Genomic DNA, 14,591 nt, shown 5'->3' with positions numbered 1-14,591 from the left:
TGAGAAAATCCACTGCTTATTTCTGGGATATGCAGCATACTGTACTGTTTTGGAATCTTGCCAGGTACTTGTGATCTGGATTGGCCACTGTTGGAAACAGGATACTGGGCTTGATGGACCTTTGGTCTGTCCCAGTATGGTAACACTTATGTACTTATTTAATCGTCATGATCTGTAAAAGCTTGGTGGTACAGCAAATTTTAATAAACCTTCTCTTTTTCTAATTTACAATGATGATCTGTTTAAATTCAGCAAAACACTAGGTGGCAGCATCAACAGGGCTGTGATGAGACAAAAAGTTTCCAATGTACTACAAATCCCAGCGTACAATCGAGTGCTTGTGACTTCCTCTGGTGCATAGGTCAAAAAAACGGCAAAAACTCTGGTTACAGAACTGCTTTTTAGGTGGGTATTGATCTTTTTCTTTTTTTTTTTTATGAAGGTAAAAATAAAAACAAGCATGTAATTTGCAGAGCAGTTGCAATATAAATCTGTAGTAGCAAAGTGACACGTAAGCCTGGTGGCTTCTTGTCAATACATGTTTTCCAGGGCAAGAGTCTGCTTCCTCATCTGATAGTGGACTCTTGTCTAGGAAAGCTAAATATTTCTGAACAAGTCTGTGAGGTTCTGGTGGGTTTTTTTGTGTTAAATTGCAGAAGCTCCTGCTGAAAACTTGTGAATCTGTATAGATCTCAAAGGTAACATAGCCAGACGGAGAGATTTCTTGGCAGGACTGGGGTGATTAATATATGCACTGTCCGATAAAGAAGGACCCTGAGGGATACTGAAAGAACAGGTTGTCATAGAAAAATATCGGTGAAAACATTTATTATAATATACTGCCCTGCAAACCCAAAGGCAATTGAAGTAGTGTACATAATTTTCTGTCCCTGGAGAGCTCGCCGTCTAAGTTTTATTTATTTTATTTGCTGCATTTGTACCCCACATTTTCCCACCTGAGGCGGAAGATAGAAACTTAGAGGTGAAAGGGAGGCAAGAGCCATATCTCAGGATGAGCAGGTACCAGAGATCAGGAAGAGAAAATTCATTGGTGCTAGTGTACAGGTTTCTTTTATTTTTTCACTTAAAAATTTTTTTTTATTGAAATCGGAGCATAATCATTCCAACTGGAAATGGTACAAATACAGTACTAAGCCCCCAACCTTCCTTTTTCCCCACCCCTGCAGCACTAACCTGACCCACATAGCAGAGCAGAAATTAGGCTTAGAAGAAGAGCAAACAATGATACAAATGGCAGTGACAAAAACCAGTAATGATACTTATAAAAAGTCCAGGTATTGTTGAAGAGATGCCACCCATTCTAAAAACTATTGGTGAGTACATTTCCGGCAAGCCATGAGCTTCTCCATCAGTACTGAAACAGGCTAGTAAATCAGAAGACAAAAGGCCAAATTTGGTTCCAAACAAGGCAACTTTATTGCTAGCAAGTGAACAGCACCGAGTAATCTCAGGACACTGTGTGTCGCAAATCACCTGACACTTACATTTATACTTCCCTCCTGGGCCTGCGCACTAGGCCCCTTACACGTCACATTTGGCATGCGCAGTAAACAGTTGTAGTTCTTACAGTGCATAATTGTAGTTCTCAGTACATACACACGTCATAATACTGAAAAGATACTGGCAAGAGAAACGAAACTTAGCAGCTTATTCTACATACACACAATGCTCCTTTCTATCTCAGGAGATAAGGCTCGTCGGCTCAGAGATGCAGGGCGGGGGTGTTAGCACCCTCCAAGGCCACCTATTCATGTGGCACCTACGTGCAAGCTGATCTCGTATACGCCTTGCTACTACAGTTACAGTTACAAGCTATATGTCTAATAGCCCTGCATTCTGTCTTACATTAGTAAACAATAAAACTGGGTAAGGCACAAAGGTCCAGTGCAGTAATAAAGTATGGCCAAAAGCCAAAAGCAGAGGTAGAATACATAAGTATAAGTTCATCAGTAGGCACAAAACATGAGGTTGTTCTGGTAGGCAGTAGTATTCGGGTAGTATCCGGCGTTCCACTCCTACAATTCCCCCCTTTTGATACTAGACATTCATTCTGATGGAGAGTATCATTCCCAGAACCCTGAAAAGGAGAGGAGAGACAAGAAGTATTAGCAAGGAGGTCACAAGGAGCCCTAAGCCTTTGTGCAGCCGCTGGTTACTTCGCCGGGGTTGAGACGGAGGGCCCCTAGTGGAATCCCCTCCCCTTTGTAGCCGGTCTTCTGCTAGCACAAGGGTATTGGCTCATAAATTGATTCGGGAGGACAGAAGTCCGCGTCAGCCACAAGGTTCTGCTTCGTCCGCTTCGTCAGCCTGGGGAATGGGGGAGTACATCTGGAGAGCCATAAGTTGGGCAGCAGCTCGGCGGTCAGCGATACTTTCCATGGTGGAGCGGAGACACCTGAAAACTAAGGGAAGAGACAAAGGAATTAATAGGCAGGACAGCAAAAACAGGCCACCCATGACGAGGAGGCCTTGTAGGCTCCCGGAGGTTGGCAACCAGCTGGTAAGGGAGGAAGTCCAATCCCAAGCGCTGTTCCAGGTTTGGACGGGGACGTGGGCCAATTTGACCATGCGGTCAGTTATCTCGCTGATGACTTGGCTTTGGTCATCAATCTGTAAGCAGCAATTACTGAGGTTAAACTTGCCGCACACCCCGCCTTCCTGGGCTAAGAGGTAGTCAAGAGCCAAGCGATTTTGGTAAACTGCGGTAATGAGCTTAGTGTTCTGTCGGGCTAAAATGTTGAGGGCAAATGCCGAATCGTTGGTAAGGATCTCGAGCACTGCCTGCAAGCGGATAATGCGATTCAGCATGTAGATAGGAGTACGGTACCCGTATGTGCCATCTTCAGCCCACGTGGCCGGTCCATAGTAGTGAATGATACGTTCTGGCGGCCACTCGTTGTCTTTCCAGTCTCCAATTTGGACTTTGGGTTTGGTGCTGATAAGGGACCGTTTATGTCGGGCAATGTTAGCAGGCCCCTTTTCCATGTAAAGGGGGATGCCCAACGTTTCGCCGACTCGTAGGGGCAGAAGGAAGAAACTGGGTCGGACGGTGCCCAGGAGACAGGTACCGTACCAGCGGGCCGGGAGCTGTTCATAGGCCCGGCGCCCGCAAATGTAGTAGTAGCCCTCCGGGGCTACCCACTTAAGGGAGGCATTCCCTCCGTGTGTCCACGTTGCGTTCAAGGTGGGTTCAGTCCATATGGGCTCCGGGGCAGGCAGGCGGTCCGTCTGCCACCAGGTATGGCGACTTCCGTTAAACTGAAGGACCCCCGTGCAAGCGGAATCTCCCACGGGTACAGAATAACGCTTCGATGGCGCTCGACTAGCGCAGAGGGTACCTATGATATTGGTTCTCAGGGCCCATTCGTACGGCTTTGGTCGCTGAGGAAAGGTAATGTTAGTTGTGTTGAGCGCATCCCAAGTCTGTTGTCGGATCTCCTTCGCTTCCCAAGGCCATTGCTCACCCATGTCGGTTCCTCCACAGACGAAACAGTTGGTAATTCTCAAGGAGAAGGCGATGTTTTCGGCCAGGTTGAGGAACATATTCCGAGCTTCTGTGGAGATGGGGAACTTAGTCGCTGCCTCTTCAGTGCGAGCAATTTCGTCGAATACATCTTGGTACCCGACAACCGTGGTCTGGTAGTGTGTGGGTGCCTTCTCCTCAAGGCTCTGATATATGGTAATATACGTCAGCGGATCCATTCCTCCGCCGTCAATGCCAAGGCCCCACGTCCCTCGCCAGGGCATGTCGTGGCCTCGGATGGGCCAATCTAGGGACACATAGTTACCAGCACCTCGACGGAATTCGCCCAGGCCGGTGCATCCGGCATATCCTCCTCCCGTATAAGCGCATACTCGTTCCCAGCCCGAGGCTCGAGTGTCGCCGGCACAGGGGAGCCAAACCCAAGGGGAGCAGCATCTCACGTCTGGACTGAAGGGGCAGACATACTTGTGGTCGTTCACATATGCCTGACGCCAACTTTGGCTTCCACACTTACGAGACCAAGGGTGTTTGTCCATGGCGGCGCAAACGTCGAAGGTGAGTGTAGCCACAGTTTGGATACCGCCAACAAGGATGCGAGTGGAATTGACGTAATACAGAATGCCATCTCCTTCGACCCCCGGGGGCCCGGCCACATACGCGGGGAGTCCTACACTGAGGGTGACATTGTAATATCTTGGCTTGGTGGGGCTATGGCAGACGGTGAGGTTGCCTTGGAGGCATCTGTGGAACTGTTGGAGGCCATCCGGGGTAATGATGGCACACGCCGGAAGGAACTTGCAATCGCCTTCTGGGGGCTGCGTCTGGTGGATGAGGGTGGTAACTAGGTGATACCCTCCCTCTATGCGATGGCGCACCAGGCGCAAACATTCAGTGCAATTCTGGCTCAGGGTGGCAGGATAGCTCGGGACTGAGCAAAGGAGGAGGAGTAGACTCAGCATTATATATATGGTGGGAGGTATCCGAGCCGTTGCAGCAAGAAGATAATGAGGCCCACGATGAAGGCTGCAATGAACAAGAGCCAAAGACGCAGTGGGTCCAAAAGCTGAGCTCCTGTTGCTGGGCAGGCATGAATCTGTCGGTTCACGTCTTTCTGAGGGTCAGCCGTAGTGGAGCGTCAGGATGTTGATGCGCAGTCCAACGCTTCGGGGAGCTGCTAGTAGGAGCAGCAGGCTTCAGTCGGGTCCAATGTATCCACACTGGGTTTCCTGCAATTTTAACAGCGGTTGGGGACGTTAGGAGAACAAGGGAGGGCCCTTTCCATTTGGGTTTTAGACAGTCCGATTCATCCCACTCTTTTACCCATACCTCCTCTCCTACCCTGAACCGGTGTATAGGACTGGTAAAAACCAGGGGAGCTACCCTCTCAGTGTATTGCTGGATGTTTTGCACTACCTCGTGTAAGGCTTTCATCTGTCTCACTAAGGAATTCTCACCCTGTATCTGCAAGGAGTCGGGAAAAGAGGTGGTGGTGGTGGTCTAGCGTACATCATCTCGTAAGGAGTAAGGCCGGTAGCCTTGGGGGTACACCTGAGATGTAGCAAGGCCAGTGGAAGCAGGTCGGGCCATTTGGCTTTTGCTTCTTGGCATAGCTTGGCCAGCTGGTTCTTCAGGGATCGGTTAGCTCTCTCCACTACTCCACTGCTCTGGGGTCTCCAGGCACAATGCAACTTCCAATCGAGGCCCAGTCGTGTACTGAGCTGTTGAGTTACTTCACTGGCAAAGGCAGGCCCGTTGTCGGAGTTTATCTGCTTGGGGAGACCGTATCTGGGTAGAATATGATGAATCAGTAGGGAGGTGACTTCTTTAGCCATTTCCGTTCTAGTGGGCTGGGCTTCAATCCATCCGGTGTATGTACACGCTGCGACTAGGATGGCTTTGTAGCCTCGAGCCGGGGGCATATGCGTGAAGTCAATCTGGCAAACGTGAAAAGGGCTAGTGCCTCGGAGAACATGCCCTGGCGCAGGACCGGGTCCTGTTCTTAGGTTGTTCCGAGCACAAGTTACGCATTGGCTGGAAGCATTTTTGGTCCACAGGGACAGTTTGTTGATGTAGTAGGTTTTCTCAAGCAGGCGCCCCAGAGCGTCCCTGCCCAGGTGAGTGCGGTCGTGAGCCTCTTTGGTCACTGCCCAGGCCAGGGCTTCGGGTATCCATATGCGCCCGTCCTGTAGTATCCACCAGCCATTACGTGACTCCAGACCCTCTTGTTGGGCCCACTCCGTTTCTTGGGGGGTGTAGATAGGGGTCTCAGTGGGGAGCTGGACTACGAGTACGGGGTCAGAAGGATGAGAGGAGTAAGGGAGTTGACTTGCCCTTTTTGCAGCATCATCCGCCCGTTGGTTACCGCGAGCAATAGGGTCCGTCCGGCCGGTATGGGCCCTGCAGTGCATCACAGCCACCTTCTTCGGTTTCCATACTGACTCGAGTAATTGACAGATCTCAGTGGCATTTGCAAGTCCTTTCCCCTCAGCTGTCAGAAATCCCCTCTCCTTGTACAAGGCTCCGTACACCTGGAGGGTGAGGAAAGCGTATTTGGAGTCGGTGTAGATGTTAACAACTTTTCCTTCAGCCCACAGGAGGGCTTTGGTGAGGGCGATCAGCTCCGCTTTCTGGGCTGACGTTCCGGGCGGCAGGGCCATAGCCTCGATCACGTGATCCTCAGATACAACAGCATAGCCAGCCCTTCGGCTTCCCTCTATTACTTGGCTGCTTCCATCGGTGAACAGGGTGATGCCCCCTTGCCAGGGTTGGTCCTTCAGGTCAGGTCTGCTCGAGTGCACAGTGGCCATTACCTCTTCACAGTCGTGGAGTGGTGGTTCAGGGGCCGGAAGGAGAGTAGCGGGATTAAGGTTAGTTGTGTCCAGGATCCGTACCTCCGGATTTTCGCACAGGAGGGCTTGGTATTTAACCAATCGGGAGTTGGTCATCCATCTGGGTCCGTGGCTCTCGAGTAGGCCGCGGATGGTGTGGGGCGTAGTTACAAAGAGTGTTTGGCCGAAGGTGAGCTTATTGGCCTCGTGTATCAGCAGACAGGCCGCTGCAATGCTTCGGAGACAGCTCGGCCATCCTCGTACCACGTTGTCCATTCCCTTGGAGAGATATGCTACAGGGCGTTGCCAGGTGCCGACCAGTTGGGTAAGGACTCCAAGTGCCAATCCCTTCTTTTCGTCGATGAACAAGTGGAACGGCTTAGTCACGTCTGGCAGTCCGAGCGCTGGTGGGGCCACAAGGGCCTCCTTGAGGTCCTGAAGGGCTTTCAGTTCGTGTTTCTCCCATTGGAGATTTTGGCCCTCGAGTTCAGGTCCTTTCAGTTTGGCGTACAAGTCTTGGGTCAGGACAGCGAAGTTGATGACCCAGATCCGGCAGTATCCCACGGCTCCGAGGAGTGCCCGCAATTCCTTCTTATTCGCAGGAGTGGGTTGGTTGCGAATGGCTTGGGTTCGGGGGGTACCGAGCCTTCGGGTTCCTTCTCGGAGGCGAAACCCCAGATACTCGACTTCGATCTCGCATATCTGGGCCTTTTTGCGACTGGCCCGGTACCCCTGGGCTTCCAGGGTTTTCAAGAGGTAAAGGGTAGCTTCTGCACAGTCCGTGTACGCTTCCCGGGCCACCAACAGGTCGTCCACGTATTGGACGACCGGCCCGTACTCATCCTGGTACATTTTCAGGTCCTGGGCAAGTTGGTCACCAAAGAGGGTAGGCGAGTTCTTGAACCCCTGGGGAAGCCGGGTCCATGTATATTGCTGCTTATTTCCCGTCTTTAAGTCTTCCCACGTGAAGGCAAACAACTTCTGGCTATCGGCAGCAAGGGGGATGGAGAAGAAGGCGTCCTTCAGATCAATGACACTATACCACTTGCTGTGGGCTGGCACTTGGGCTAGAATAGAGTAAGGGTTCGGTACGAGAGCAACTATGTCGGCCACCTGGTTGTTGACTTTTCTCAGGTCCTGGACGGGTCTGTATTCTGATGTTCCTGGCTTCTTAACGGGCAGTAATGGGGTGTTCCACGCGGATCTGATCGGTTTAAGGACCCCTTGTTGAAGGAGTTTGTGTAAGTGAATTTGCATACTATGCCGGGCCGCATAGGGGATGTGGTATTGTCCCTGGTTGACGACTTGAGCATTTGGTTTAAGTTCAATCCATATGGGGATAGCATTAACGGCCAGTCCGCCAGAGTTCACTTCTGCCCATACGTTAGGCACTTCATCCATCAGGGCTCGCCTCTGCTGAGCAAAAGGGGTATTCTGGTCATACCGACAGTCGCCGGGTCCTACAGTTGGGGGAACATGTAGTCTCCATTCTTCTCTCACTGGGCAGACAAGTGTTACTGGCCGATCTTCAAAGCGAGCTTCCACTTCCCCCGTGGTCTTGAACTTCAAGGTGGCCTGGAGCTTACAGAGTAGGTCTCGACCAATCAAGGGGACTGGGCATCCGGGGATGTGTATGAACTGATGGGACACCATCGTCCCTCCGATCTGGACTTGGCGTTCCTTGAGGAGGGGCGCTGCAAGAGATTTCCCGGAGGCCCCCACAATTGGTATGGTTTCCTTTGTGGCCGGGGCTATGGCAGTGGTGATTACAGATCGCTGGGCCCCCGTGTCTAGCAAGGCTCTCATTAACTGCGTCCCCACCCGAATTTCCACCAGAGGGTCAGTGGGGACTCTGCCCTCCCGGTCTCTTCATGCGGTGCTGTCCCGGGTAGCGTCAACAGCCATCTGCCATTCCCTTTGGTCATCCCGTCCGCGACCTCCTCGGCCTCGGCCCCGGCCTCGTCTGGGGCCCCCTGTGCGGTCGTTAGTCTCCTCCTCTCTCGGGCGGTCCCATGGCTCCTCCTCTCTCGGGCGGTCCCGTAGCTCTTCCGGGCAGTCAGCCCACCAGTGCCCTTCTTGCCGACAATTTGCACACTGGTTACGTCCTATAGGGGACCTTGTTCCTCTTCCTCTTCTGCCCTTTCCCCTTGGTCTAGACCTCAGGCGCTCTTCCAGTACCGTGGCCAGCACATCTGCCTTCTCCCGCATCCGTCTAGTCGATTCCTTCCGGGCCTCCGTCTTCTCCTCTTGGTCGCGATATCCGAATACGCGATCAGCTATAGCTTTCAGTTGGCTGATGCTCATCCCTTCAAACCCCTCCGTTCTCTGCAGCTTTCTTCGGATATCCGGAGCTGACTGACTAACAAAACTCATAACCATGGTTGGGAGGTTCTTGGGATCTTCAGGGTTTATTGGACTGTGCCTTCTGAATGCCTCCATAAGTCGCTCAAGGAAGTCCCCCGGGCTCTCGTCCTTCAGTTGGACTACACTGTGGATTTTCCCCATATTTGTAACTTTCTGCTTCCCCTTCTTCAAGGCTGCCAGGTACGCCTGCTGATACCGGCGGATAAGGGTCTGGCCTTCAGCGGTTCGGTAATCCCACGCAGGGGCAGCGAGGGGCGCCTCCGCTTCTATTAGGTTCTGTAAGTTTGCATGGGTTGGGTTCGCATCCCGGACAGCTTGCTCCATATTCTGTTGTAAGAGACGGCGTTCTTCAGTGGTCAGAATATGGGCGCTCAATTGTCTTAGGTCTCCCCACGTAGGATTATAGCTGTATATAATGCCTTCCACTAATTCTACCACCTGCTCGGGTTTCTGGTCGTAAGATGGCCCATGCAATTTCCAATTGTACAAGTCGGCACTGGAGAAGGGAACGTGGCTATAAACTGTCGATTCAATGGGCTGACCCCCTTCTTCTGTCGGGTTTGGGGTAAAAGTGGTAGATAGTCGGACTGGGTATATATTGATGGGCCCCCCTTTACGGCCGGGAGGGAGGGCCTGTTGCGGACTTGATTGGGGAAACCGGGTAATGTTCTTCACAACCCGTTTACTCTTCCGGGTAGTCGCGTGGCCAGTTGGTTCAGGGGAGGCTGGTCAGGAAATCTCTTCGGCCTCCGACTCTGACCCGGAGGCTTCGGCGTTATCCGGGCCCTCTGCTAGGCCCGCGAAGTCGGGGTATATAGGGGCATATGGCGGTGGCGCAATATCGTCTTCGTACGCTTCCACCGTAGCAAGTATCGGGGCCTTTAAAGGCTTCTTTTCGGGCAAACCCTGAACTTTCCCTCTAGTTTCCTTCGGGGTTTTCATTCTAGAAAGTGTGTTGGTAGTACTGGGCGTAGTTCCTGCCTTAACAATGGTAGCAGGGGGCGTGGCCTCGGTGGCTTCCACTCTAGGGGCGGTCGGCCGTATGGGGGCGGTCCCTGCGGCCTTCTGAACGGCAGCGGTTGCCGGACTTTGGAGAGCGAAGGCATAGGTCGGCAGGGTTTTAAGTTTAGTTTTCCGGCCCTTTCTCTGCTTTACCACCATGAGGGCGGCTTTCTCTACCTTCCGTTGGGCCCAAGCCGGCGGATCCCGGACTACATCCAACCACGCTTGGATGTACGGAATGTCCTCGGGACAGCCTGGGTTCCCTTCAACTATGACAATATTCATGAGCGCCGCCACCTTTTCATACTCAAATGACCCTACCGGGGGCCATTCAGCAATCCCTAGCCCTGGCCACATAAATTGACATCGCTGTATCATCCCGGCCCTGCTGCATTTATCTTGATCGAACACTTCGCTAAAGTGTTTCGTCATCAAATCTAACGGTGTGGACCCACCCCCGCCCATCCTAACCTGAGTGCCAAAGGACAGGTGACGGACAAAAGGGGAAAGGGGTGGTGGAGGAGTAAGGGGTCTCGTTCCACCAGACACAGAAGGTTCAACACTCGGCCTGACCAGATCGCGGTCGCCCGGCCTGGAACTGCAAGCCCATTCACACACTTTCATACGCCACAAGAAACCCTCCCGTTCGCCGCTCGGTTTCGTCGTCGGAGCCTAGTGAGTTTCGGGACCTAGTCTTATACCAATAGTCCGTATTAGTCACTGGCTAAAAGAGGGTGATCACGCCTCTTCTTCGGTCCTTACTGGGCCGGTCACTACGTAGAGTATACTCGCCTGTCCGCCGGGGTCGCAGGCCGCGCCGTCGTACGCTTCTCTCTGAAATAGAAAAAGGTGCCTTGCCGGAACCACACAGCCCCCTCTACAGTCAGGCGGAGTTGATCGGCCCTCCTCCGGGAGATGGACGCTGAAATCAGCGGTGGCCACTCACCACCTTCTTGGGAGGGGATCGATGACCCGATCGGACCGCAGTGGGGGAGGGGAAGAATATAATCCGATTTCCCTTTTGATAACACTCCTGGCTGGCTCGCCAATGAAACAGGCTAGTAAATCAGAAGACAAAAGGCCAAATTTGGTTCCAAACAAGGCAACTTTATTGCTAGCAAGTGAACAGCACCGAGTAATCTCAGGACACTGTGTGTCGCAAATCACCTGACACTTACATTTATACTTCCCTCCTGGGCCTGCGCACTAGGCCCCTTACACGTCACATTTGGCATGCGCAGTAAACAGTTGTAGTTCTTACAGTGCATAATTGTAGTTCTCAGTACATACACACGTCATAATACTGAAAAGATACTGGCAAGAGAAACGAAACTTAGCAGCTTATTCTACATACACACAATGCTCCTTTCTATCTCAGGAGATAAGGCTCGTCGGCTCAGAGATGCAGGGCGGGGGTGTTAGCACCCTCCAAGGCCACCTATTCATGTGGCACCTACGTGCAAGCTGATCTCGTATACGCCTTGCTACTACAGTTACAGTTACAAGCTATATGTCTAATAGCCCTGCATTCTGTCTTACATTAGTAAACAATAAAACTGGGTAAGGCACAAAGGTCCAGTGCAGTAATAAAGTATGGCCAAAAGCCAAAAGCAGAGGTAGAATACATAAGTATAAGTTCATCAGTAGGCACAAAACATGAGGTTGTTCTGGTAGGCAGTAGTATTCGGGTAGTATCCGGCGTTCCACTCCTACAGTACCATGAAGCGTAGCTTCACATGCCAGGCTCCAGTGATCAGTGAATGAAGTGGTTTCCATTCTTTAGCTATGATACATCTAGCTGCCAGAAGGTAAGTCATTAGAATATTTTGTTGATGTTCTGAAGAGTCCCCAAACCCTTCATATAATAAACAGAGCCCAGATGTTGGATCTACAGTAGTCCCCGCAATGGAGTTGGCAGTACGTACCACCCTCAACCAAAATGTGTAAATAACAGGGCATGACTACCACATGTGGAGATATGACCCCCGTTCTACACACACTCCAGCGCTCTGATGGTATGATTTTATCAAATGTATGTATTTGTTCTGGCATCAAATACCAGTGCATAAGAACCTTATATTTACATTCCCTCAAGGCTGCAGAAATATTACTCGTAGATGCCCTCAACACAATCTCTGACCATTGGGATAAAGCAAATTTGCAATTTAAGTCTGCTTCCCATTGACACATGTATGGAAGTTTAACAATCTTGTGCCGCCTTAGTGTTAAATATAAGGCAGATATGAGACCCTTAGCAAGGCTGCGCTGTTCCCATATATGTTCCAAGTGGCTCAGCTCTCTGATGTGTGCCACTCTACAGGGTCCACTTTGCAAACTATGCCTGCATTGTAGACAGAAATAAAAAAATCAGATTTACTCAGCCCATGTGTCTTCTGCAGAGTCTCAAAATGGACAGTTGAAACAGTTGAGAGATCTGAAAACTACCTTGCTCCCTCCAGGGTTTAACCAGTGCCACATGTTGAAAAGTATCTGAGAACAAAGCTGTCAAGGGTGCCAAGGGAGTGACCAGGGATTATGGTTGTGTGGACCATTTCACATTAGCCAAAGCTGAAAAATGTGATTTACATATGGGTTAATGCTATAAGACTGAGCTGTCCATCCCAAAAGCATCCAGAGCAAGTCCGGTAACAAACCCAAATTAGTATTATTCTATTTTGCTCATAGGTTTTTTTTGTAATTATGTCCCTCCTCCAGTCCCATACATGTCTAAGTTGGGATTCCAAGTAATAACTATACAGATCTGGGATGCCCAAGCCTCCAAACTCTTTGTGCATGAAAAGCACCCCTTTCTCTAATCAAAGTTTCTGTCTCCCCCGCTCCCCCTCCCCCCCATGAAGCCATGGAGAATGTTCTGCCAATGGAAACGGATAGATTTGGGAATGGAAATTGGGAGTGCCTGAAAAATACAGAAGTCTGGGTAAAATTTCATTTTAACAATAGCTAAGCGTCCCAACATAGAGAACATACCCTTAGCCCACCCCGTAGGCTTCCTGAAGGTTTTTAAGCAGGGGAACGTAGTTCAGCTCATATAGACTAGAAAGATTACTGGATATCTTAACCTCCAGGTATTTTAGGTGGGAACCCACCCACTTGAAAGGGAAGTTAACCTTAGTCTGCAGCAATTCCTCACCAGTAATATTAATGTTTAGCACCTCAGTCTTATCTACGTTGGCTTTAAAACCAGAAACAGCCCCATATAATTTCATTTCCTTCAGAATGGTCGGAAGTGGCGTGTGGTTTAGTTACTGACAGGATTACATCATCAGCAAATAGTGCAATCATTTGTGTTTCTCATCACACCCACACTCCTCCTATGTCCACTGCCTCCCTAATTCTTTGAGCAAAAGGATCAATTACCAAAACAAACAAGATGGGTGACAGTGGGCATCCTTGCCTACTCCTCCCCCCAAGCGCAAAGCTATCCATGTAGGACCCATTAATGTTAATACACACAGCCAGAGATGTGTAGAGAGATTTCAGCCAAGAGGTAAATATGGGTCCTACCCCCCACCTTATGGAAAACTGCAAACGTGAATTCCCAGTGGACATGGTTAAAAGTTTTTTTCTGCGTCAACCGCTATCAGCATGGATGGGATGCATTCCCTCTGAGTCACCCAGATTACGTGAAGGACCCGTTTAATGTTGTCCAGAGTCTGGCGCCCTGGGATTAAACCCAGCCTGGTCAGAGTTAATTAACTGGGGCATTTGCAGGGCCAATCATTAAGCTAGTAACAGCTAAAATCTTCAAATCCACATTAATCAATAAGATGGGTCTATAAGAACCACAACAAGTAGGATCACGCCCAGGTTTACAAAGAATATTAATGCCCATGTCTATGACTAGACATAGTCCTGGGCCAGTAGATAGAAAGTTAAACACCCAGGTCAGTAGAGCCACCAGCTGATACCTAAAGGTCTTACAGAAAGCGTTGGTGAACCCATCCAGACCCGGAAGTATGGTTAGAATTTCTTTGACCATAATCAGGGCATCCAATTTGGCTTGAATGTCCTCAGACAGACAAGGCAGCCCAGTCCCCTGCAAATACTCTTCAATACCCTGGGGTGTGATACTAATGTCAGTAGCATATAACTGTATAAAATTCCACGAACCGGACATGAATATCCTGCTTTTTAATAAGGAGATCCCATTTAGCATTCTTGATTTTCGTTATACTCACATCTAGTTGTTTCTTCCAGAGTCAATGAGCCAGCAGTCGTCCTGCTTTGTTACCATGTTCATAATGGGGTTGCTTAAGTCGTCTAAGTTGAAATTCAATTTGTTCTAATTGCAAATGTTGCAGTTTCCCCACACCTGTTTAATTTCCTTCCTAATAGATTGTAAGGGTTTCCTAATATAAGAGCGCCCTAGAGAGGCAAGTCTTTGATGCAACATGTGTTTCTAAGCCTGTTTTTCCCTTTTCTTCCTGGACCCCCCCCCCCCCCCCACACACACACACACACACTTAATAAAAACTCTGTAGAGAACCACCTTAAGGCTCTCCAGTAACATAACCTCACAGACCTCCCCAGTGTCATTGACTCTCATGAACTGCTGAAGTTCTGTAGTGATGTCCTCACGTACTCCTAAGTCAGCCAGGAGAAATTTGTTTAACCGCCAAGAGGATCGGCCTTTATATTGAGAGCCACTAGAGAATCAGCACCAGCATGGTCTGACCAGGAAATATTGTCAATACAGGCCTGAACAGTCTTAGCTAGCCAATATCCCCCCCCACACAAACACACACATCAAGCCAATCGTAGAGTAGCTGTAATGTATCTGAGAGTACAAAGTGTACCCTCTAGTTTTGAGCTTCAATGCTCTCAATAGGTCAATAACTTTCAACTCCTTAATTTAAGATTAAAAGATAGAA

The 14,591-nt window shown here is 50.0% G+C and overlaps 1 protein-coding gene across 2 annotated transcripts in view; it reads left to right on the top strand.

Moving 5' to 3' along the window:
• The first annotated feature begins 324 nt into the window (after positions 1 to 324).
• BDH2 (3-hydroxybutyrate dehydrogenase 2) overlaps positions 325 to 14,591 on the top strand; it is a 72,204-nt gene continuing 57,937 nt past the window's right edge. The window contains exon 1 of one of the 2 annotated variants that reach the window (XM_030190761.1): positions 325 to 405. The gene's annotated coding sequence lies outside the window, so the exon portion shown is untranslated. Of the gene's footprint in view, positions 406 to 12,215; positions 12,345 to 14,591 lie in introns of those variants that run through there. The other variant, XM_030190762.1, reaches the window with a different exon arrangement.

Source organism: Microcaecilia unicolor, chromosome 2, assembly GCF_901765095.1.
Source record: "Microcaecilia unicolor chromosome 2, aMicUni1.1, whole genome shotgun sequence".
Classification (NCBI taxonomy): domain Eukaryota; kingdom Metazoa; phylum Chordata; class Amphibia; order Gymnophiona; family Siphonopidae; genus Microcaecilia; species Microcaecilia unicolor.
The sequence above is the reverse complement of the archived record's forward strand: the minus strand, read 5'-3'. Positions and strand labels throughout refer to the sequence as shown.